The 22,477-nt window shown below is 46.2% G+C and overlaps 1 pseudogene; it reads left to right on the top strand.

Moving 5' to 3' along the window:
• Positions 1-2,311, top strand: LOC142802665 (uncharacterized; annotated as a pseudogene).
• The last annotated feature ends 20,166 nt before the right edge of the window (positions 2,312-22,477 follow it).

Genomic DNA, 22,477 nt, shown 5'->3' on the forward strand with positions numbered 1-22,477 from the left:
CGAGAAAGTGCTCCTTTAATTCGGACTGGACGAACCCGAACGTTTCGGAATATGCAAGCTGGATTAAGCCCGTGCAGAATGATCCTCACAGTGCTCATTGCACACTGTGCTGCAAAACGTTTTCTTTAAGCAACATGGGAGGAACTGCAGTTTCCAGTCATGCGTCCAGCAAGAAGCATCTTGCTGGTTTGAAGTGTCGGTCGAGCGCCTCGCAAACTGGTATGTTGTCTTTTTTTACGCCAGCGACGAACGCTTCGGCCAAATGTAGCGAAGACCGGACAGTTGCGCCTGAGGAGCCTGCCCCCACCACAAGTGCGAAGACATCGATGAGCGGCTTTCTTCTAAAGAGCGCTGTGACAAAGGCCGAAATAATGTGGTGCTTAAACGCGGTAGCGACTCACGGATCTTTTCGGTCAACAGCGGCATCGGCCTCGCTCTTCCCTCTCATGTTTCCGGGATAAGAAGTCGCTGAAAAAAATTGCCCGCAGCTTCCCTCGGGGGAACACTGAGGAGGATGCGGAGCATATAATTGGTTAACGGGGTGTTAAAGTGCGACTTACTTGGGTCGATGGCTAAATTGGTTAACGTGGTTGTGAAATGGGGTGTTAAATTGCGACTTACTTGGGTCGATGGCTAAATTGGTTAATGTGGTTGTAGGAGGGGGTGTTAAATGAGTGAACACGTACACACGTATGCGAAAGGGCGGCGCTGGTCGAAGGGACGTCGATCATTCTGTTTGTGGATTCGTTGGCATTCATTTCACGGCGACTTCGGACGTCGACGCGCCGTACAAACCAAAGGACGAGCGGCAACTGAGCGAGCGAGCGCCGACCTTGAGTATATATACAGCGCGACGGCGCATGCGCTGTCAGCTGTCGAATGTTCTCGAAGGAGAAGCGCGCGCGCGGCACAGATGGCGACGGCGCGACGGCGCATGCGCTGTCAGCTGTCGAATGTTCTCGAAGGAGAAGCGCGCGCGGCACAGATGGTGGGCGACGGCGCGACGGCGCATGCGCGCGCGTCAGCTGTCGAATGTTCGAGAAGCGGTGCGGACGGCGCACTACAAGGCGCGAGTATAAGATGCTTCCGCATCTAAAACTTCATCTAGGGAAGGACAAGGTAGGGTATATGATTTGCCACGGTATTGCGCCTTACTTTCGTAAGAATCTTCTATCAAGCCTTGCCGGTGTGCCGTTCTTAGTTGTTTCATTTGACGAGTCGCTGAACAGTGACCCAGAAGCAACAGATGGATGTGCTCGTCCGATATTGGGATGACACTACTGATGGTACTGTGAAAACGCAGTACCTAACTTCATGGTTCTTGGGGCACACGTGTGCGGAGGACCTGGCATCTGAATTCAGGAAGGCCACAGAAGAGCTCAAGCAAGCCAAGATACTACAAGTTTCAATGGATGGGCCGAATGTGAACATGAAGTTCCTGAGGTCACTGAAGGAGGAACTCAAGGAGTTGGATGAGAGTCACAATATCCTAGATATTGGAAGTTCCAGGCTGCACGTAATGAATGGAGCATACTAGGCAGGTAATGCTGCAACTGGCTGGGATGTGATAGGCTTTCTTCGCAGCAGCTACAACTTGTTCAAATGTGTGCCTGCACGTCGTGCTGACTACGTCACCTTTACAGGAAGTGCACTATTTCCCCTCAAATTCTGTGCTGTCAGGTGGCTCGAAAATGGGAAGGTAATCACCAGGGCGTTAGAACTTCTTCCTAACCTGGTGAAGTTTGTGGAGGGCTCTGTGAAGGCAAAGAAGCAGCCTACATGCTCTAGCTACAGTGCTGTTGCGAACGCAGTGAGGGATCAGCTGTTGCCAGTAAAACTGGCCTTCATGCTGTCAATTTGTGAGGAACTGGAGCCATTTTTGGCAGAATTTCAAACTGACAATCCAATGGTGCCCTTTCTTTCAACTGCACTGCACAATATACTGCGGTCACTGCTTGCAAGGATTGTCAAGAAGGAAGTGCTTGTTGCTGCAGACACACCCGCGAAGTTGCTCAAGATTGACTTAGAGAAGCTCGAGAACTGTATACCCGTACTTACCTTCGACATTGGGTTCGCTGCGAAGAATGAGCTCCGCAAGGTGCCCAAAATGCCACAGCTTACTTTGCACCAATTCAAGAAAGACTCTATTTCCTTTGTTAAAGCGTGCTGTCAGAAGGTGGTGGAGAGGTCACCATTGAAGTACAAGCTAAAAAGGGGTGCCAGCTGTTTGGACCCCACATTTGCATTGTCTCCGGAGGCTGGCCCAAAACGATTGACCCTGGCACTTGAAATGCTGTCAGAGCAGCAGTAGATCACTGGTCTGCAAGCAGAGCGGGCCCATCGTTCTTACATAGAGGTCTGTTCATCGAGCCTCAACCAAGAAAAATTGAAAAATTTTGACAGGAAAGAGCAGAGGCTGGACGTTCTGTGGCCAGATCTCTGCTCACATGATCACAAAGAGCTGCTGTCTTTTATCAAGATCATCATCTGTTTGTCTCACGGCAACACTGCCGTAGAAAGAGGCTTCTCGGTCAACAAAGAATGCCTCGTCGAAAACTTGAAAGAAGACTCGCTGATAGCACAATGACTGGTGCATGATGCCGTGTTGGCGGCAGGCGGCGTGGAAAAAGTTCTAATTACTGACAAGATGCTGCAGATGGTTCGGAATTCCTACTGCGTCTTCAGAGAGGAACTGCACAAAAAGAAGGCAGAAAGACGAGTGGAGTCAGGTGTTCAGAAGAACAAGAAAAGAGTGGCTGCTCTTGTCAAAGAACTGGAAGAAAAGAAGCGAAGGCTGCTTAGTGACCCGCTGACGGAAGCTAGTCTCCTGCAAGAAAAAATAGATGCTCTTAAGAAGTAACAGATGAGTGCTTCAAGAACTCTTGTGCAGTGGCTGACACACACAGCAGAAGCCGATGTGTGTTTGCATAGACTTTGTGCAATAATACTCTAGTCAGCGATATAATTTGCGGTGAATTATTTATGTTTGCACTCTAAATAAAACAATGTTTTGTCGTCTGTACTAATGATCTTACATGTATTGCCGCCTATGCAGAGGTCAGGAAATTTCACTTGAAATTGTCAGGGAAAACCTGGAAAAGTCAGGGAATCTTAAAATAATAATTTGCTAGACACCCTGCTGGTAGAAAAGTTTGTGTAAAATGTATGATGGCTCTTGTACTATTGTAAGTGTGGCTATTCTTTGTTTTTGCATTTTAATAGTTATTTGAGCTACCCTTACTGTTCAGCGCCAGCTTCGTGTCATGTCCTTTTGTTCACTTGGAAGCACATCCTAAGCGTATTTCGTGCATTGAATGTGTAATTAAATATACTAGTAAGTACCTGCATTACTCTGTACTTTGCATTGTGGGTGGCATGTGCCGCAGCTTTTGTCTGCAAGCATAACCTTACGGAGTTGTACAATTTAGTGTCATATTTTTGGCTGCATGTGTATATGGATGGATGGATGAAAAACTTTGTTCAGCTCCTGCAAGGCGGAATGTGTATATGTCAAGCCGTTATGGTAAATAAGTGGTAGTTGCTGTTACTGTACTGCTCATGTATTGATAATTGTGTGGTATTATGAAACTTTGTTTAAGTTTGTGTATCATTCAGGCTTTCGTTTTAAACAAATAATACTCTTGTTTCTACATTATGATCTGTTCTATATTTCATATTGTTCTGTACGCATTGTCTATTTCTTGTATTGTGTCATTCCCATTGTATTGCTGATCCTGCCTAAAGTATGGCATTCGTACTGGCTGTATGTTCTAAAATAAATAAAGAAATACCACATAACCATTGCTACTGGCCATCACTGTATTTCCTGAATTGTGTTGTTCCCACTGTATCGCTGACCCTTGCCTAAAGTATGGCATTCGGACTAACTGTATATTCTTCAATAAATAAATAAATACCATATAGGAGGGTTGCACGTGACGTCATCCGCTTGCGCTAGCGGCGTTTGCCTCTACCGCCATGTCAATAGTCTAAGCGCGCCCTTTTTGAAGCGGCGAGCGGCAGTGAGAGGTTGTGTGCGTGCCGCTACGTACGGTACCAACGTGTTGAAATTCGACTGAGTGCTTACGCGCGTGACTTCCAAAGTCCGGCGAAACTTCGCTATGAACATAAGGTTCACATTTGCGGCAGATATCGACCCGTTCGACTTCAGCAGCGATGAAGCTGTGTGGGATTTGAAGTGTTATTCCCGCATCAAGCTCACGGACATTAAGGACCACCTTGTTGGCGGCACAAGCTTTGCAACAAGGGACGAGCTTAAAGCCTGTAAATTGATGGACACCCAAAACTATGTCACTAGCAGATGGGTCCAACAGCATCGAGTTAGAGACCTCGGAGACGGCCGCCGTGTCGTCGTCGGAAACGTGACTGCTTTTGCTTGCTCAGTGCTCGGACGAATCATTCTTTTTTTTTTTCACCGCGGTGGTGTCGTTTCCCGAATTCTTTGTGTGGAAGGGCTTCACCATTTGCAAGAGCATGTGAGGTGATACAATTGTCATAGTTTGTTCATGGTTGAGCCCAAGCCGCTTGCGATCAAAAATGCTCTTTGCTGCAGGGTCCAATGACGCGCGTCGGGCAGTTGCGCACCCAGAAATCACATAGTCACGATTGTAACTGATCGACGTTAATGTGCTCAGCTCTTTAAAACATGCGTAAACGAGAACGCACTGCGTCGCTGACTGTTTACTAACACAGATAAATCAGTAACACGTAGCACCTACCTGAATGATACCGCAGATAAGCAGCGATCGCGGTCGTAGTGCGCACGCTCGTCTCCTGCTGCGTAAACAAAGCTCCATAGCACGTCGCAAAAACCCAAGTTTTCCACCACAAACACGAACATCTAAGATTTTGCATAGGTTCTGAACACTTATCAGAAATTAAATGTTTAACGCACACGTGGTATATTGTGTGGCTGAACCATCCAAACCTTTTCGATTGGTTTACGATCAATCTAGGTATAGAAGAAAGAAAAAGCCGACATCAGACGCATTCTCATGACCAGCCTTCTCACTCGAGTGATTGTAGCAACCAAATAAGGCACAGTTCACCATTATGAGCACAGGAATCTTGCACAGGCGCGCAACCGTGAGTGTACCTCATACTAGTGTACGTTCTGCGACTGCTTGCCCGCGGTGGCAGGGAGGGAGACCACAAAGATGGATGCGCTGCCTCTTCGACGCTGGCGCCATCTCGTGGGCCACGCCCCTGTGCAACCCTCCTATAGCCACTGGCCATCACCGTATATTTCCTATATGTATCGCTCACCGCTGCCTAAAGTATGGCATTCTGACAGGCAGTATCTTCTTAAATAAATGAATAAATACCCCATATCCACAGCTACTGGCCACCAAATAATAAAACTATATCATAAAGTACATTATTGTCTACTCTGTTACTCTTAGGTTAACCTCACACTCGGATACTAAACGAAATGTCTCGGTAAGCAGCAATGCTATTTCACTGATGAAAAGCACCAAGCTGCGAACTAACATAGGAAAAACATCAGAAGCGATATAAAATCGCCAGCAAAATAAAGTGCAACAATAGCTAGGCCAATTCGCGGGCGTTTCACTTGAGGATCTTTAATTCTTGAGAAGCTTGTGCGCTTCAGGGAGGCACAAAGGCGAATCAAAAAAGCATAAACACACTATTAAAAATCCACGCGGTGATTCAAGGTTACGTACCGACGTTGCTCATATCAGGAATACAACCGCATTCACACACGCGCACACAAGAAGCCTTGTCGAAGAAATTTAACTACACCATGGTGTTCAGCACATGTAGGTCGCGTTTGCAACACAAACAAATTCGACGATCGGCGATGACACGCCGCTTTGGAATGTCGTGGCGCTTGCGTTGACCCGTAGCACAGAATAGCAAAAGACACTCAAGTGGTCGGGAAATCGCCGCACGCAGTGAGAAGAAAACTGTTAGCGCAAGCGTTTCCACCAAATTTTAGCTTCCACACACGTGCGCAGGATGTTTACTTTCAGCGAGGATCGCGTTTCAGCAACGCCATGTCGAAATTTTTTCACTCCGGATGGCTGTCAGATGCATTGTTCGACCGAAGTGACCGCTATATGTACACAGCACACTTACGAGCAAGAAAGGCGGAGAGCAATCGGATTAAGCGCACGCAGTCGCGAAGGTATGGCCAATACAGCGACCAAGGCAGGCGCCATGGGCAGCCGCGGGTAAACTCGCCTCGTTTTGTCTTCGGTCCCGGCTCGTTGTTGTTTCCGTGAAGGGCTTCGACTATTTTGTGAAATGAAAGCGAATCAACGCGCCTTCATTTTTTTTAATTATATGCAGCTAATTTAGGTTGAACAACGCAATGTAATACGAACGCGAATAAACAAGATGTAAACATGCCGAATCTAGGCGATCAAACATTTTTTTCCGCTCTCTTTTTCAATGTTTATTTGAAATAAAGGCACAGCTTTAACATTTTGGGCCCTTATTTCGGCCTTCATCACAGTCAGGCATCAGTAGCTTTTATTTCCTGGCGTGTGCAGATATTTTTCCAACAGCTGAATGCCGTGCTTAAAGCTGGGCGTCGTCTGCTACAGGAACTTTCTAGGTGGCGCGCGCGGCAGATGTCGCTACCTTGAAAATTATGGAGGGACATTAAACAACTCTCGACTGAAGAGCCCCTATGCACCGCAGATGAAAAACGCCTAGCTGTTACCGTCCGCCGCCATGATGATGGATGGATGGATATGGCTGTACCCTTTAGACCGGGCGGTGGCTGGCACCACCAAGCCGTAATAATTATTAAACCAAAAACTAGATTTTTTTTCCCTTAAATAGTGAGGTTGAGGATTCATACTTTGCAGTGAAGAGTTTAATTTTCACTCGTGCCTTGACTTTGGCCACCAATCAGATAACCTCCTTCTAGTTAAGTCTACCCGCTTAAAGTTTATTTTGCCCTCCCAGTCCCTAAACCCCAGTGCTTTGAAAAACTCTGCGCCACCATCCTGAACTATAGGGTGAAGCCCTTACAGAACATTATCAAGTGTTCGGCAGTTTCTTCTTTCTCTCCACACGCCCTGCATACCGTGTCTACCCGTCACCCCCGGAAAATCTTTTCAGGCCTGCGCCCAGCAATCTGACGTCATATCCGGCCGGCCGGTTCTCGGGGAAGCCGCAGCGGCAGCGAGCGCAGCGCGGGCGGCGGGGGTGACGGTTCGGCGGCGTGGTGTTGACGGTGTTTCACGTTTCTTGCTTTCCGTTGTTGTTTTGCGGCAAATTCGTTTCCGTGCGTGATGCTGGAGTGATGCGACAATGCCGAATAAGTGTTGTGTACCCGGATGCACCGGCAACTACAAAACAGGAAAGAAGATACAAGTGTTTTCCTTCCCTAAAGACGCCGACGCTCTCAAACAATGGCTACGCGCCATTCCTAGGAAGGACTTCGTGCCGACTTCGTGCACTAAGGTAAGAATTTGAGATGCTCCTGTTCTTAGCTTGTCGTTGCTTGTTCGGGTAGAAATCACCTATGATGGGAAATACTTGAGCGTGTGGCCGCCGGGCCTCGCGAAGCGCTGACGCCAGCAGTTGATGAGAATCGCCCAGAAAGGCACGTTCGCAGCAAGGATGGTCAGCTGCGCTTTGTTCACTAACAGTGCCATGGTGTCGTCCATTCTTGCAAGCTCTCGGTGGAAGCGCTTCGTGGAGTGCGGTGACATCACGCTCCCGTGTTTCCTTTCATGTTGCTTGTACCGCTTAGCGCAGCGCTTTTATTTAGATGCTTGCGAAACGTAGGTAGACTTTGTTTTAGCTACACGGACTGTAAACACGGTCATGCAAACGGGAGCGCATTTTTTTGTTTTGAGAAGTGGCGTCTCAGACGTTCTTGAAACGTTTGTGCAGGTGTGCGCGGATCATTTCGACGCTTCATGCATCGAGAAGACGACATCGTATACGGATCCAAGGACAGGGAGAGTTATTGAAGTTGCACTCCCAGTACCACGGTTGCGTCCTGGATCTGTCCCAACGGTATTTCCCGGCTGTCCGTCCTACCTATCAGTACGAGACCAGAGCACGGGAGAAACCCCCGACGCCAAGAGGAGCCGACAAGAAGCCTCCCAACTCGCCCGTGCTGTAGAAGAGTCGCTGGCGTCATATGAAGCGGAGCAAGAACGAGACCGGTTTTCGTCCCTCGAAGAACTAAGGGCTCGCCTGCAAGGGGTGTCAGTGTCTCCGAAGTGGACTGTGATTCATAAAGAAGAGTGCTCCATGTTTTTGAACATTATCGACTATCGTGAACCTTGTTTGAATGCGTCATTGACCGTGTTTGCAAACCTTGAAGTCTTTGCCTGCTATCAAGGTTCACCAATCAAGAACCTTGGTAGCGCTGTTGTACCAGACTCAGTTCAAAAAGTAGGTTCCTTGTTGGAAATTTTGAACAACCTGTCGATGCTGTCTGAGGAGCGCTGCACTTATCGCCACCTGGCTCAAGCAATGCATTCCCTTCTGGACAAATTGGAAGCCAGCATTGATGACGGCAAGAAAGAGACTGTGAGCTTTATGAAGGAGCAGCTACTACTCCTTTCTGCAAAGCGCATTCAGTATAGCGCACAGGTGATGGTCTTTGCATGCATCTTGCGTACAATATCACCACATGCCTACAAGTTCCTGAGAAGCACAGGTGCACTAACTTTGCCCCACCCAAGCACTATTAGAAATGTGTGCTCGTCTATTCAAATGTGCCCACAAGTTGATTCTTCTGACGACACTTTCCTTCAGTATGTGTCTCAGAGATTCAAACATCTGTAGGCACATGAACACACTGTGACGCTGATGCTTAACGAGATTCATATCAAACCTTGTTTAGATTACAAAGGTGGGAACATATGTGGTGCAGCAGTTAACTCCAACGAAGCGGCCACATCGGTGCACGTGTTTATGATACAAAGTTTGCTGAGCGCATTCAAGGAGGTGGCGCACATTCTTCGGTAAAAACCTTACAGGGTGAAGATCTTCATTGCATGCTGAAGAAGGTGATCTTGGGCTTAGAAGAAATTGGATACAGGGTCATAGCCGTTGTCTGTGACAATAACTCGCTGAACAGGAAGGCAATGAAGATGTTTCTGCCAGAACCAAAGCTTAGCCCTGTTTACCCGCATCCGGCAGACCCAGATCGGCCGTTATTTTACGTGGTGGATGCTGTACATCTATTTAAATGCATAAGAAATAACTGGCTCAACCAGAAAAATGCAGGAACTTGCCTTTTCTACCCACGCTTCGAGCTTTCGAACAATGAAGTTCATCCCGAATGCAAGATGACTGCTTCATTTAAGCACTTGAGAAATTTGCATCAAGAGGAGTCACCCCTGCTTCTGAAGTCTGGGTATGGCTTGACGTCAACAGCTCTAAATCCAAGCAGCTTTGAACGACAGGACGTCAAACTCGTACTGCAGGTTTTTAATACGCACGTAGCCGAAGCCCTGGCCGCTCGCAAGGGTCATAGTGATTTTCAACATGCTACAGCAACCGCCGAGTTCATCAAAATAATTCTTCGTTGGTGGAGCATTGTCAATGTAAAGACACCTAGTAAGGGCTTCCATCACCGTAATGTTTACGAAGAGCCCATGTCAAACCACCCAGATGACCCAAAGGCAAGCTTTCTAAGCGCTTTTATCACATGGCTCGATGTGTGGGAATTTTATAGGCACGACACCGGAGTACTTACCCAGGAGACATTGAGTGCCTTGAGGCTCTCTGCTCAAACCCTTTTGGCATTGGTGAAGTACTGCGTTAGTGAGCTTCACTTTAAGTATATTCTGCTAGGGAAAGTCCAGACGGATCCCCTCGAGAGTCGCTTTGGACAGTACAGGCAGATGGCTGGTGGGCAGTATCACATATCTGTTCGCCAGCTTTGCGAAACCGAGGAAAGGATTCGCCTTCAAAATGCCCTTCCAAGGATGAGCAACGATGATCTCAGAGGCATCGAAGAGACGGACAGTGTCAGGAATGCGGGCACTTCTTTTAGTGTTCATGTTAGCGATGCTGACCTTGATGAGCTCAGAGCACAAATGCCGGTGATTGGTTATGTTGGTGGGTATTGTGCACACGCTGCAATGAAAGTTCTCAAGTGTGAAAGCTGCCAGAGGCAGTTGGTCGTTACCCGAAATACGGCCGAAACAGGAGAGGACACCCATTCTTTAATCGCACAACTGGATCGGGGTGGCCTCAAATTTCCTTCTGCTCTTGTAATCACAGTAGTTATGTACACGGAGGTTCTAGTTAGAAAGCTCATGACGGAAAGTACCTCTACCCAGTTTCTCCATGGGCCGAACCAAAAGAATGTCGTTCGGCAACTTACACTGGACTCTCTGCCAAGGCTTGAGGACATAGATACGTGTGAAAACGGGCACACCTACGAGCTCCTCATCACATTGGTTGCAAACTGTGCAGCAAATATAATGCTCAACAACTTGTGCAAGCAAAGGAACGATCTTTTACGCATTGAAAAAGATCAGAAGGCGAAAAATAGAAAGGCCCGAATTTTTCTTGGAAAGTAATTTTCCAAGCGTCGCGTCTTTCTCTTCACATTTATTCTTGTGAAACTGCACAGAGTGTATTTGATTGCATGTCATGACTTGATTTCCTTGGTATACTTCTGCCTTATGTAAAATGAGCCTTGTTTCCAGTTTTGTATCTCTTTACAAGTTGTTAGCTTTTAAAAGTGCTGTACTTTTTTCTTTTTTTTTAACTCGAACTGTCTCGGTGCCTACTGTAGCAGTTGTACAGTCCGTTTTGGTACCTAAGCTGTGTACACTTTCCTTGTGCACTCTGTGTACAGACATGTTGTGCACTGTGATTTGTTTTTTCTTAGATTTTTGTTTGATTTTTTCCCTAGGACATGCACCTACCTGTGGCAGTACAATTACTTTTCTTTCTGTCATTTATCATGCTGTGGACCACAATTTAGTCACCAGTGTTCTTATGTATTGTATTTTTTGGCAAGTGTTTGAACCTGATACCTTGTGTTGCTACTGCTACTATGATAAACGAATGGTATGTTTTCCTCTAACCTACAATTTAAATGAAAATGTGCTTTTTCTGTTCCAAAGCTCGGGGATGTTTTTGCTGTTACAATCTGTTTTGTTTTCTGAGTTTTATGTGGCAAGATATTGTGTTTTGTACTTTTGGCATATTTTCAGCATTAAGGGCAACATCTTGTGTTGCCTGTCGTCTGCCTGGACCGAGAACAATGCGCACTGTGATAATTGTACAGACGGCGTCTGGCTGTGATAAATAAATATGCATTATTCCATTCACGATATTCATTATTTCTTGATACCTTGATAAGTTCCCCCGCCGCGGTGCCTCAGTGGCTAAGGCGTAGCGCTGCTAAGCACTAGGGCGCGGTTTCGATACCCGGCTGCGGCGGCCGCATTTCTGATGGAGGCGAAAAGCAAAAACGCCCGTGTGTACGAGATTTCGGCACACAATAAAGATTCCCAGGTAGTCAAACTTGATCCTGAGCCCTCCCCTACGGCGCGCTTCATCGCCTGCGTTGCGTCGGCGCGTTAAACCATACAACCAATCGATACCTTGATAAATCGTGCGGACGTGGTGTCAAGGAACCTCGCCCGAGTCGGTAGGCGTGAAGGGCGCTCGCGGCTGGCGCAGCCACCCAGCGAAGGGCGGCCGGCCGGCCCATGACCTACTACACTCCTGACCTGCCCAGAGAGCACCTCTTCCAGCGCCCACGTTCTAGTTCATACCTTCTGCCGCTAGGGCCGTCACCTACGAGCGGCGTGGCGCTAGGCAGCACCTGCTCGCTGACGTCATCTTCACTCTTTGTGGTCAAATTTTGACCAACAAAGCACTCGTAGTGCGTATTTATGATCCAAAATTTAGAATTATTCAGAAATAATAATACTAAAAGACATTCAGAATTTTTTTGCAATAAAATGCACGCTACCACGCATAGGCTGCCCTACATCGTGTAAATCTACGGGTTCCCACGTTTGTCAACCAGTGTGCTATAAATACTCAAGCGCTCTGAACACCTTGCTTAACCAGCAATGTATGGGAAGAAATAGTCACATATATGCCGCCAGTTCACTACAGAATGCAGGCATTCTTATACCAGCGCCTACAAAACAACCGTAAAGAAACAGACGAACAGGTTATAGGTAGCGCCACCTACGGCGAGCGATTGAACGAGAGCGGGGACACGCGCTCCCATAGGAACCCCGCTATCTGAACAGGTCAGGAGTGTAGTAGGTCATGGGCCGGCCGGCGCGATGTGACGTCGTCGACGTCACGTCACGTGACGCGCAGGCCTGAAAAGCTTCCGGGGGTGACGGTCTACCCCTTCGTATTTAAATATGTCTTGGTTCGCAATACTCCCGTCCAAGCCTCAAACAGTAGAGAACTACCCAGACTATTATCATAGTTCCTTTCCTTGGCAATTTCCTGCTTAAAAGTTCGATAGATCTCTCGCGAGTAAGGTTTGAGCAACACGTGGGACCAAAATCAAAACGCGCTTACTACGACAGCTGCATGTTCCCGACACACGACAGCTTATCAAAATGCAGGCGCCGCTAGCCGGTGACGTCCCGCTCTTGTTGATGGACAAGAATGCTGTAAGTACTACACATGCGGTAAAAGATGTACATGCAGCATACACACACAAACCTGACCACCGCCTCACGTTGCGCAGCGAAGTCGACGCACTCTTTGTTGCCGCCATGATTGCTGCTCTAGTTGCGTGGTGCAGGAAGCCTGACGATGCCGTTGGGCACCTTGTGTTGCCTAGGCATTCGCGGCCGCAATATCAGCATAACTCACGCGCACAGAGGTGCAGAGACAGCACAGCAAAGTTCATGCTGGCGTGCGGATCAGCGCCGGCGCATTGGACTTCGGCGCCCGCAGGGCGCGCACATGGAATGGACGGGGTTGCCAGGTGCTCGGAAAGCAACCTACCATGTTCAGGGCCAATACTAGGCCAAAAATAGCCAAACGAAACTTAAGGTTCGTTCGATTCGCCTGCACCACGTGAACCAGTTCACAAGGTGCTGCACCTTACCATTCGTTTCAGCGATGCAGCATTGACGACCGCTGAACCTTGCCATTCGTTTCGAAAGGTGCAGAAGAGGTGCAGCACCGGTTCACAATTTTCCTGCACCTCCTTCGCTGACGGTGCCGGCTTGGTGCAGGCGCGCGTGTAGCTGAGCAGACGACGCAGCACTTAGACGTAGGTGGCTTAGGCGCCGTACTCGCCTCTACAAATGCGGTGTGTTTTGCCAAGATGTTTGCGCCTCATAAACTGTCCGCATGTGCGTTTCGCCATAGGTCGGTGTTTGCTGAATGGTGTAAATTAACCGAAAAGAAATAAGGCCAACACCTTGTCGGCACATCGTCATTCGTTTCGGGTGTCGTGCTGTGCCTGCACCGCTGAACTCACGCTGCACAATTTCTGAACTTCGCGTGCACAGCCGTGAACCGGTTCCGACCGGTGCAGGTGAATCGAACGGACCTTTAGGTAACTCAAAAAAGTAGCCCCGAAGAGCCAAAAACAAGAAATAAATAGAAAACAATTTTGGTTATCATAAACTGACACAAAACTATTCCATTCACGAAGAAGTAATCAATTTATTAAAACAGATCATGCACTTAGAACAAAAACAAGATGAAATATGTGATTACTTAAAATCTTTGTGTGTCAGGACAAGTGACACAGGTTATTCATGAGTCATAGAGTTCCATACAAGTTGTTCCGTAGAGAGGAACCTGGTTTAAGTGGCTAGACTAGAAAAGCATGGTAGGTGTTATGTGGTATGAGGAACGCGCCGGCTTGCGCATAGAGGTGTGCGCCGACTGGTCGGCGCGCCGCCGTCGAGAGTTTTCGCCACGCTGTTGCCGCCGACGCGAACTGATCGGCACGCCGCCGCCGCCGACGGCGCAATCGGCGCGCCATTTATGCACCAGTACCGATTTTTCACAGATTTGTCTCTTTCTTTTTCATCTTGATTTATAGCTTCGTTTCACATTTATGTAGTCAGTAAAAAACAGGCTTCTCGTTATCTTCATCCAGCTTCTCAGACCGAGAGTACCACTATGAACAGCGGCACAAGTTCGGCGGCCGCTGCACGAAATGACATATTGGACAAATTGACAAAAAATAAATGTAACAGTTACAATAATGCATAGACGCTGCCATCTTAGGCTTAAAATCAATTTTTGCTGGTTTTATATGTCGTAATTAGCAATTATTTTGGTCATACAACGTTGAATGTACTGGCCCAGCGTGTTGATGCATGCGAGTTCACCGTAGCACTATTCGAATATTCATATGGATGCAAAACGGCATCATAAGCAGTCCAAGATGGCAGCCTATGATCGTGCCCGAAACAGGGCATATACACAGAAGAAATGAAATGGTGGCAGTGCAGCACGTTAGGTGAAGAACTACGCAAAGCCCCGAAGGATGGAATCGAAAGGGAGAAGTTTGATGGAGATTATAAGCGTCGAGGCATAATACATGCTCGAACCTACTCAGGGTATATCGTCACCTGTCCGTGGTGTTAAAGTTGATAATTTTCGAGGATGACCACTTATATGCAGCATCTCAACATGCTGCAGAAAATATTTGATGCCTTTATCAGATATCCGGGATGAAGATGCCAAGGCAGTAAGATGGCGAGAGAGAGAAAGGAAGGCTGGGGGATTAACCAGATCTTGGCATCCGGTTTGCTGCCCAGCACTGGGGGTGGAGAAATAGGGGCAAGAAAGGGGGTGTAGAGAGACAGAAAAGAAAACGCATGTGCACTCAGGAGTAGGATGGCAGACTTAACAGAGGATTTATTACATTCTGTACAGACAGGGCGAGCTATCTCTTGCGAATGAGCTGGGTGGCTCATTATAACGTGTGCGTTTTGACTAAATCAGGGAATGGGTCCAGAATGCGCTGTTGAATCACGGGGGACACACACCATTTCTGACGGTGCCGCTCACACTCGCTCACGTCAACGTCTTTGATTGGGGCATGGCCACCACGCTGCACCCGTGACACCAATAAACCACTGTGGTCGTCACGTCGAACGTCTTATGGTGTCGGAATGCCTCCTCACTTCCCGGCTAAGACGGACAAAACACGGCCGGCAGCCCTTCGGTGACTTGTTTGACGAACAAAGAACGCCACTCTCCCCCGTCGGCCCAGGCGCCGCATGTAACAATGCTCTATAAGTGGTGAGCAGAGGCGTAATAAGCTTGTCTGAGGCCACCAGTTAAAAAAAAACAAAATAAAATTTAAAAACTTGCCAGCAAAAAGTTTACAAAAGACGGCTGTATTCGTCAATAATGCGGAGCAACACTTGAGCAACATGTCATATATAATGTACTCCAGCAAACGTGTTTTCATCACGTACCTTGAACGGACCGACTGGCACTGTGAAAGATGAATACTAATTGTTGCGGACAGTGGTGATGTACTTCTGTTGCGAAGGTAATGCTCAAAATTAACCAAATAAATGTTAACTTTATATTCAGGTCTTGATAAAAAAGTTAGTCAAGTTAGAAAGCTCCTAAAGTGGCTAAGTAAAAATTACTTCACCATACTTTATTGTGAAGTAATTTGCAAATAAATAATGCAACCTCTGTTTAATTGATATTCAATGACGTGACTGCGATCAACGGCGTGTCGTCGCTATAAAACTGGAACGTTATCTGCGGACACGAACGAGCGAATGCAGTGGAAAACGAATATGTCACATAATAAAAGCGATGTGATGTCGCACATATTCGCCTGTACAACTCCGTGCCCCTCTGCTTGCTCGTGATGTATTCGAAGGAGCTAGCCAAGTCTCGGGTAGAAGTCGAGCAGAGTAGCCGGGGCTGATAAGCGGAACGTTTACATACACTATTTACACACAAAAGGTCGCTATATGTTGATGGTCGCATCATGGAAGCGTGATGGGAGCTTCTCAGGGATGGTTCAGAGCGTCTTGGTGCTCACGCTTTACGCCCTGGTCTTCCTAAAATTATCTGCAGGAGAAAACAGTGGACAGTTTGCAATAATCTGCTAGGCAGCTTTTCTGTAAGGTTAGTTTTTCAACCAAGAACTCATGTTCACAGGCTGTGTTTCTCGCTCATTTCGTTTTTGCCAATCCCCCCCCCCCCCTTTTTTTTGAGATCTTGTTGGCCTCGCGTGCCTTCGCTGGAATTTGGAGGGACGACATTTTTTTGTACTCGCGTGCTCAAAATTAGAAATAAAAGCAGTCTGTGAACGAGAGTTTTCGGTTGAAAAACAAACTTTACAGGAAAGCCGCCTTGCAGATCACTGTAAACTGACAGACTGCATGTCAATTCAGTTCAGGGCAGTCCGAACAAATTGTCGTCTTCATCTCCGTCCGCCAAATGGGGGGGGAGGGGTAGTGGTTATAAGAAGGTGCCTGATTTCTGCAGCCCCACAGGGAGCGCAGGGAGCAGCGAATAAGGACTTAAAAAAACGAGAGGGAGAAAGAGAGAGAAAGTCAAACACTGCCTCCTTTTCAACCCAGGAAAGACAGAAGGTGCACGTTCAGTTTGTCACACGGCGAGAGAGAAACATAACGTAGGTCACAGTGCAATAATACGCACAACACATCATAGTGCAATAACATTGCATCGCATGTGCAGAATAGGATCTGCAGCGATAGGCAGGCTAGAACTTGTGAGATTGGAAGACTTGCAAGCACCACAGAGTGTGAGAAACATACCTGACGAGGGATCCCAAGCTCTCGGCTAATTGTTCAGCGCGTCTCTTGGCACGTCGAACAAAACAAGCAGCCTCGATTTCAAACAGCTATTCCTAGGCCGTCAGTCAGTCAGGCGTGTTCAAAGAGTTTTTGACGAGGGGAGCCAACAGCCCTAAAGAATTCGAAGTATGACTTTCGTGCTGTCGCCGCTTTTGGAGCACCTCGAAAGCGTTGATCCGGAACAAATCAGGGTAGGCTTAGCTGCAATCGTCCCCCGCGTCCAAGCGGCGACCAGCCAGGGAGGCCGATCCTAACATCTTCTACAGACACACGCACATGAGCACGCACAGTTGCACTCCGAGAGGGAATTGGTAGTGGTAGCAATGACGTACGTAACGTGCATCTACTATAAAAAGGCGTGCAGTGTATGCCATAGCTTCTTTTCTTTGAAAGTCTTGGAATTCTAGTATATTTTCATTATATAGCTGAAGTATGAGGTGGTTGTTAGTTGCATATATTTGGGTTAAAGTACTACAAATATTTATTCGCCGCGCATGACTTCTGGAAATGATACTCAAAAAAAAAAGGAAATCGCTCCAATATTTTTTAAACTAAGTTCGCGCGTGGGAGTACTTGTTCTCTGTCTGCGCTTTTCCATGGTTCATGAGTGTTAAGCCCCACTGTTGCTTCTATAGAATGGTGTACGATAAGCAATATCAACGCAGTGACAGGATCTCCTACAGACTACCAAGCATTCGATCATCAGGAATTTTCCCTCCGGCATATTTTAATTGAAAGAAGCGACATATTTTTGCTGAAAACCTGGTTTATGCACTGGGACCCGGTGCACAGATGTTCCAAATTGCAACTCTTGGTCATCGCGAGCGCGAAGACAGCAAGTGAAAGCCACTACGCTGTTGTCTGTACGGCCGGTGTAACGAAACCCTCCAGTCTTGAGAGTGTTGGGTTAAACCGTGCACTTTGCCTATTGCTATTTTTCATCATGGCGTTTGTCTATTAACTGAGTGGTACTATGTGGAGCACGCGGCAGTAGTGCCGATGTGCTATTTGGTGCTGGTACAAAAAGAAAACTAGTTTGGATCATTCCTTCAATGAGTCCTTCACTTAAACCTATGCTAAGGGGCTGCATAGAAGACTATACGCCTGACACACTTGGAAAAGTAAAGCACATTGTAAGAGACCACTTCTGCTAATTGAAGGACTAGTAGACCATCACCATATAGACTTTGGTGTTCTGCAGAAAACCCGGTTTATGCACTGGGGCCCGGTGCACAGCTGTTCCAAATTGCAACTCTTGATCATAGCCAGCGCGAAGACGGCAAGTGAAAGCCTCTATGCTGTTGTCTGTACGGCTGGTGTAACGAAACCATATATAAAAATATGTTGCTCTGGACTCACTCAGACTGAGCCTAACGAAATTTCTCTCTATTTAAACTCACTCAGACTCAGACTCACCGATGTTTTTGTCAGCCGGATCCACTAATACTTTCCTCAAATATACCCACTCATACTCAGACTGATTCAAACGTTCCTCCAGCGGACTCACTCGGACTAATAGACTCGCCAAATGTTTCTAAAACAGACGCACTTGGACTGTTTATTGTATGAGCCGGATCAAGTCGAATATCGCTCATTATCAGTGTATATATATATATATATATATATATATATATATATATATATATATATATATATATATATATATATATATATATATATATATATATATATATATATATATATATACATTACCTTTCAACATATAAAAACAAGTTATTTCTACTGCCTCTAAATAACAATATTAAAGAGAAACTTGACATTACATGCAATTCCCGCGATAGGCACATGCGCGCTGATAGCACTAAATACAATAAGTACCATATGAATCGGCTGCTGTAAATACTTGTGCTATTTTGAAATTTGGTGATACTATGCTGGTATATACATTCGCCCACGCTTGTAATTTGGTCATTGTGCGGAATGCTGTAATATAGAATGTTTGTCAGCAGAAAATCTGATTGTTTGATTAATATGTGGAGTTTAACGTCCCAAAACCACTATATGATTATGAGAGACGCCGTAGTGGAGGGCTCCGGAAATTTCGACCACCTGGGGTCTTTAACGTGCACCCAAGTCTGAGTACACGGGCCTACAACGTTTCCGCCTCCATCAGAAATGCAGCCGCCGCAGCCGGGATTTGAACCCGCGACCTGTAGGTCAGCAGCCGAGTACCTTAGCCACTAGCCACTAGGCGGGGCGATGTCAGCAGAAAATCTGAGATCTATGACTTGACAGAGTCGCGTTCTTTAAAAAGTCTGTTACCTGTCCCGAGTTTCGTATCAGGTAAGGTGCATTTATGGTTCATTATTCATCAAGTCTTCCTGCAAAACACTGCAAGAAAAACTTGTCTTCATTGGAAAAACCTGTGGTTAGTGCACATGTACGTGTTATCCTACATAAGCTGAGTCTTTCGACAATAACTCATCAGTTGCAATACAGCGCCTGTGTTTGCGTCTTTTTAGGTGGGCATGATTGTGTTGTATTGTATGCTGCTTTCTCAAAAGGAAAATAATGACTAGGTTGTCAGCTACCTGCTGCAACAAATAAAAAAAACAAGATGCCACATTTTTTTCTTTCAGTACTTCTCTTTCTGCCCCCCACCTCCTACACACACACGCACACCAGAGCTATAAGCGTCCAAGAAGGAAGAGGGTCTGTTTACGGTTGTGCACCTGTCATTGCTTCTCTAAATGTTTCGGTGTGAGGGGGTTTATCGGAGCAGCGAGGATATAATGTACGACAGGAATCAAAGGTAAACATTCGACATAAGCCTGTCTGTTTTCGATAGAAACTGAAGGATTGAGAACTCCAACCAAAATATATTTAAGGAAAAAAAAACATGTTTTGAAGCTGGTCTAGCTTCTTCCTCAGGAGTGAGAGATTGGCTTCAAAACGTCGTTTTTTTTTTAATATGTTTTGGTTGGACTTTTCTGATTACTTCAATGTACGAATAGAATAGGGGATGGTGGTAAAGGAAAGGGTTGCCCCAGTGGCTTTCGCAATACTTCATTAGGCAAAATATCTTCTCTTTTCATCTTGCTGTGTCATCTAGCCTTCTCATGACTCTCGGCTAAGCTTTGTATTGTGCTCGGTAGCTCAGGGTGAGGTGAGTTTCTGCGAACATTACCTGCCTTCCAAACCAGTTACTGCATGCAAGCTTCCCCTGAATGGATGAATCTGTGGTTGAAGAACAGTAAAAAGACGCTACCTTTCCTTGCGAGAGCAGGGCTCAGTGGCTTGAAGGGGGGGGGGGGAGTGGAGAAAAGTGTTTAGAAGTAGGAAGGAGGAGAAGGTTTGGAAGAACGTGACGGCCATGGCTGCCAGAGCAGAAAGAAAATAGGGGCCATTGGCAGGGCAGTCCGAGTCGTACGACTTGGAAATATGGAAGTGTGGCAGCTTGGGCTAGTTGGTATGGCATGACGATAGTTATTGCGCGAGAACAAACCGACGACACAGAGACAAGAAGGACAAATATGGAGCTGCAACCACGTACGCACATACCTATGGTCATTCCCACAAGAAAAAAATGTCTTAGATCACCTTTCTTGGGCAAGAATACAGAAAACTAGTTTAACGAGAAAACTAAAATAAATAAACAACCGATAATAGAACCACCGATTGTCACCACAGCTGCGGAAGGAAGGAAAAACGTAATCCGTGACCTCGGCACCAGCGGCTACACAGAGGCATTTATTCGCAGAACACTGTGCATAAGAAAATACACGAGAAACACGACACCAATGGCACTGCAACGACGCCCCATGTCGACCCAACTTGAGCGCAAGGAACAGCGAACAGAGCACAATGGCAGAACACTGTGACACCACTCGCAACATATTTGCCCCATACCAGTCCCGAAGGCACGGTGTAGAGCTCGTTGCGATTTGTAGTCTTTCTGCATTCCTTGAAGAGCACAAAGAGCGCGAAAGATTGGGTACGAGAAACTTGAGCGTGGAAAACGACCTTGCCATCAAGCCTTTTGCAGTGTGGACTGGAAAAACTCAATGATGGGTGAGGGACGACAGGAAGTTCTTACGCGCTTCAAAGATGACTATGAATGAAAAAGTGTTTAAATGGGAATGAAAAAAAAAAATCTACAAAAACACGGGCGTTGCTATGTTGTGTCAGTACAACAGAACTGCAGGCCTATTGGAAAAAGATGGCAGCAATATCTCATAAAGAGACTCGAGAATTAAAAGCCTCTCTGATTGCCGAGAGGTAAAAGAATTCTTCGACCACGTTTCAGCTTGAATAAATTTATTTCCGCGAGTGATGAAGGATCAGGTACGGCATGAACGGTGCGTTTCTGCCTCCTTCCTTCTTGAAATATGGCCGCGAGAACTTTCATGGTACCCTAAATTACGCAGCCGCTGTTTAATTGGTAGCAAATGACATGACAAAAGCCCATGGTCTGTGTCATCGTTCATTTTAACAAAACTTGAAATCCAGCCAGATGGCGCATTGCTATCGGGAAATTTTTAGCGCAAACTAATGCTTCCTCACGACGTTCACAAGCACCCATCCTGTCTCTCTCGTTCTTCTTAACGTCTTGTTTAGCGCTCACAACTTTCCCGATTGCCACATTTATTCAAGAAAAAACTGAAGTGGCATCTGAGGGCACAAGCAGTTCAACGCAATAGAGAGAGAAAGAGAACGGGTGCTCGATTGCTCACGAATCGCGCTGCTTTCTCGTCTTTAAAGCCACATTAATAATGAATCTGGAGCTTAGCACTTCTTCTCCGTTGATTAGGTACATAATTATAGATCAAGCTCAGTGTAGATTCCAATGCCACGTAATAAAGGTGACCTGGAGTGGCACATGTGTCACAACAAGCTGCAGAACCCAATTCCATTCCTTCGTACCGTCATGCTCGTTTAATACAAACGTTTGTAGATTGGATTACAGAAACAACATTAAAAGACCGAGAAATATTTAATTCCTCCGTTCGTTAGTAACGCACTTCGCTATGTATTCTGTGCTTTGGGAGCAGATCACGTGATGAATTAACATAAAGTGCTGTTTCTATTTCACCACAGTCAGCGAACGGTGTACTCTACAAACACATCACCTACATTAAACTTCGTGCCAGCACAATGCATACAATCCACAATTACATCGCCAAAAAAATAGGGGTTTCACGGAAAGAATTTCCTAATGCTTCGTTATATATTCAAACGTAAAATTTAAAAATAGCACCACCATGAACGGGATTGACTCTATGGCCGAATTTCACTGCAAAAAGCGCTTGACTAACTGCACCTTCCAGGTATGCAATATACATTGCATGAGGTTTTAGATGTGTGGTGACATCATTAGTTCAGGTTACATTGTTTTAGTGTAGAATTAGCTTTTTAGTCACGTTTACTATGGTTTTTAATGTCAATATTTCACCTCATCGATCCTTTACTGATAATCATTTCATTTCCACATCCTTAAATTAGAGTTATGAATAGTTGATACCTATGCATTTTTTTTAAATATATATGACTGGTGTTTATCAAAGAACCTAGAATGAGTTCCGGGGAGGGAGAGATATGAACAGTTTTATCATTTGAAAAATAAACTTTTTGGCTTTACAAGCCGGAACGTCAATACGACAACAAGGCAGCCACAGTAGGAGGTTTTAAATATTCGGAACCATGGGTCGGCAAAATAAATGGAGCCTACATAGACTCACTCA

This window comes from Rhipicephalus microplus, chromosome 3, assembly GCF_043290135.1.
Source record: "Rhipicephalus microplus isolate Deutch F79 chromosome 3, USDA_Rmic, whole genome shotgun sequence".
Lineage (NCBI taxonomy): Eukaryota > Metazoa > Arthropoda > Arachnida > Ixodida > Ixodidae > Rhipicephalus > Rhipicephalus microplus.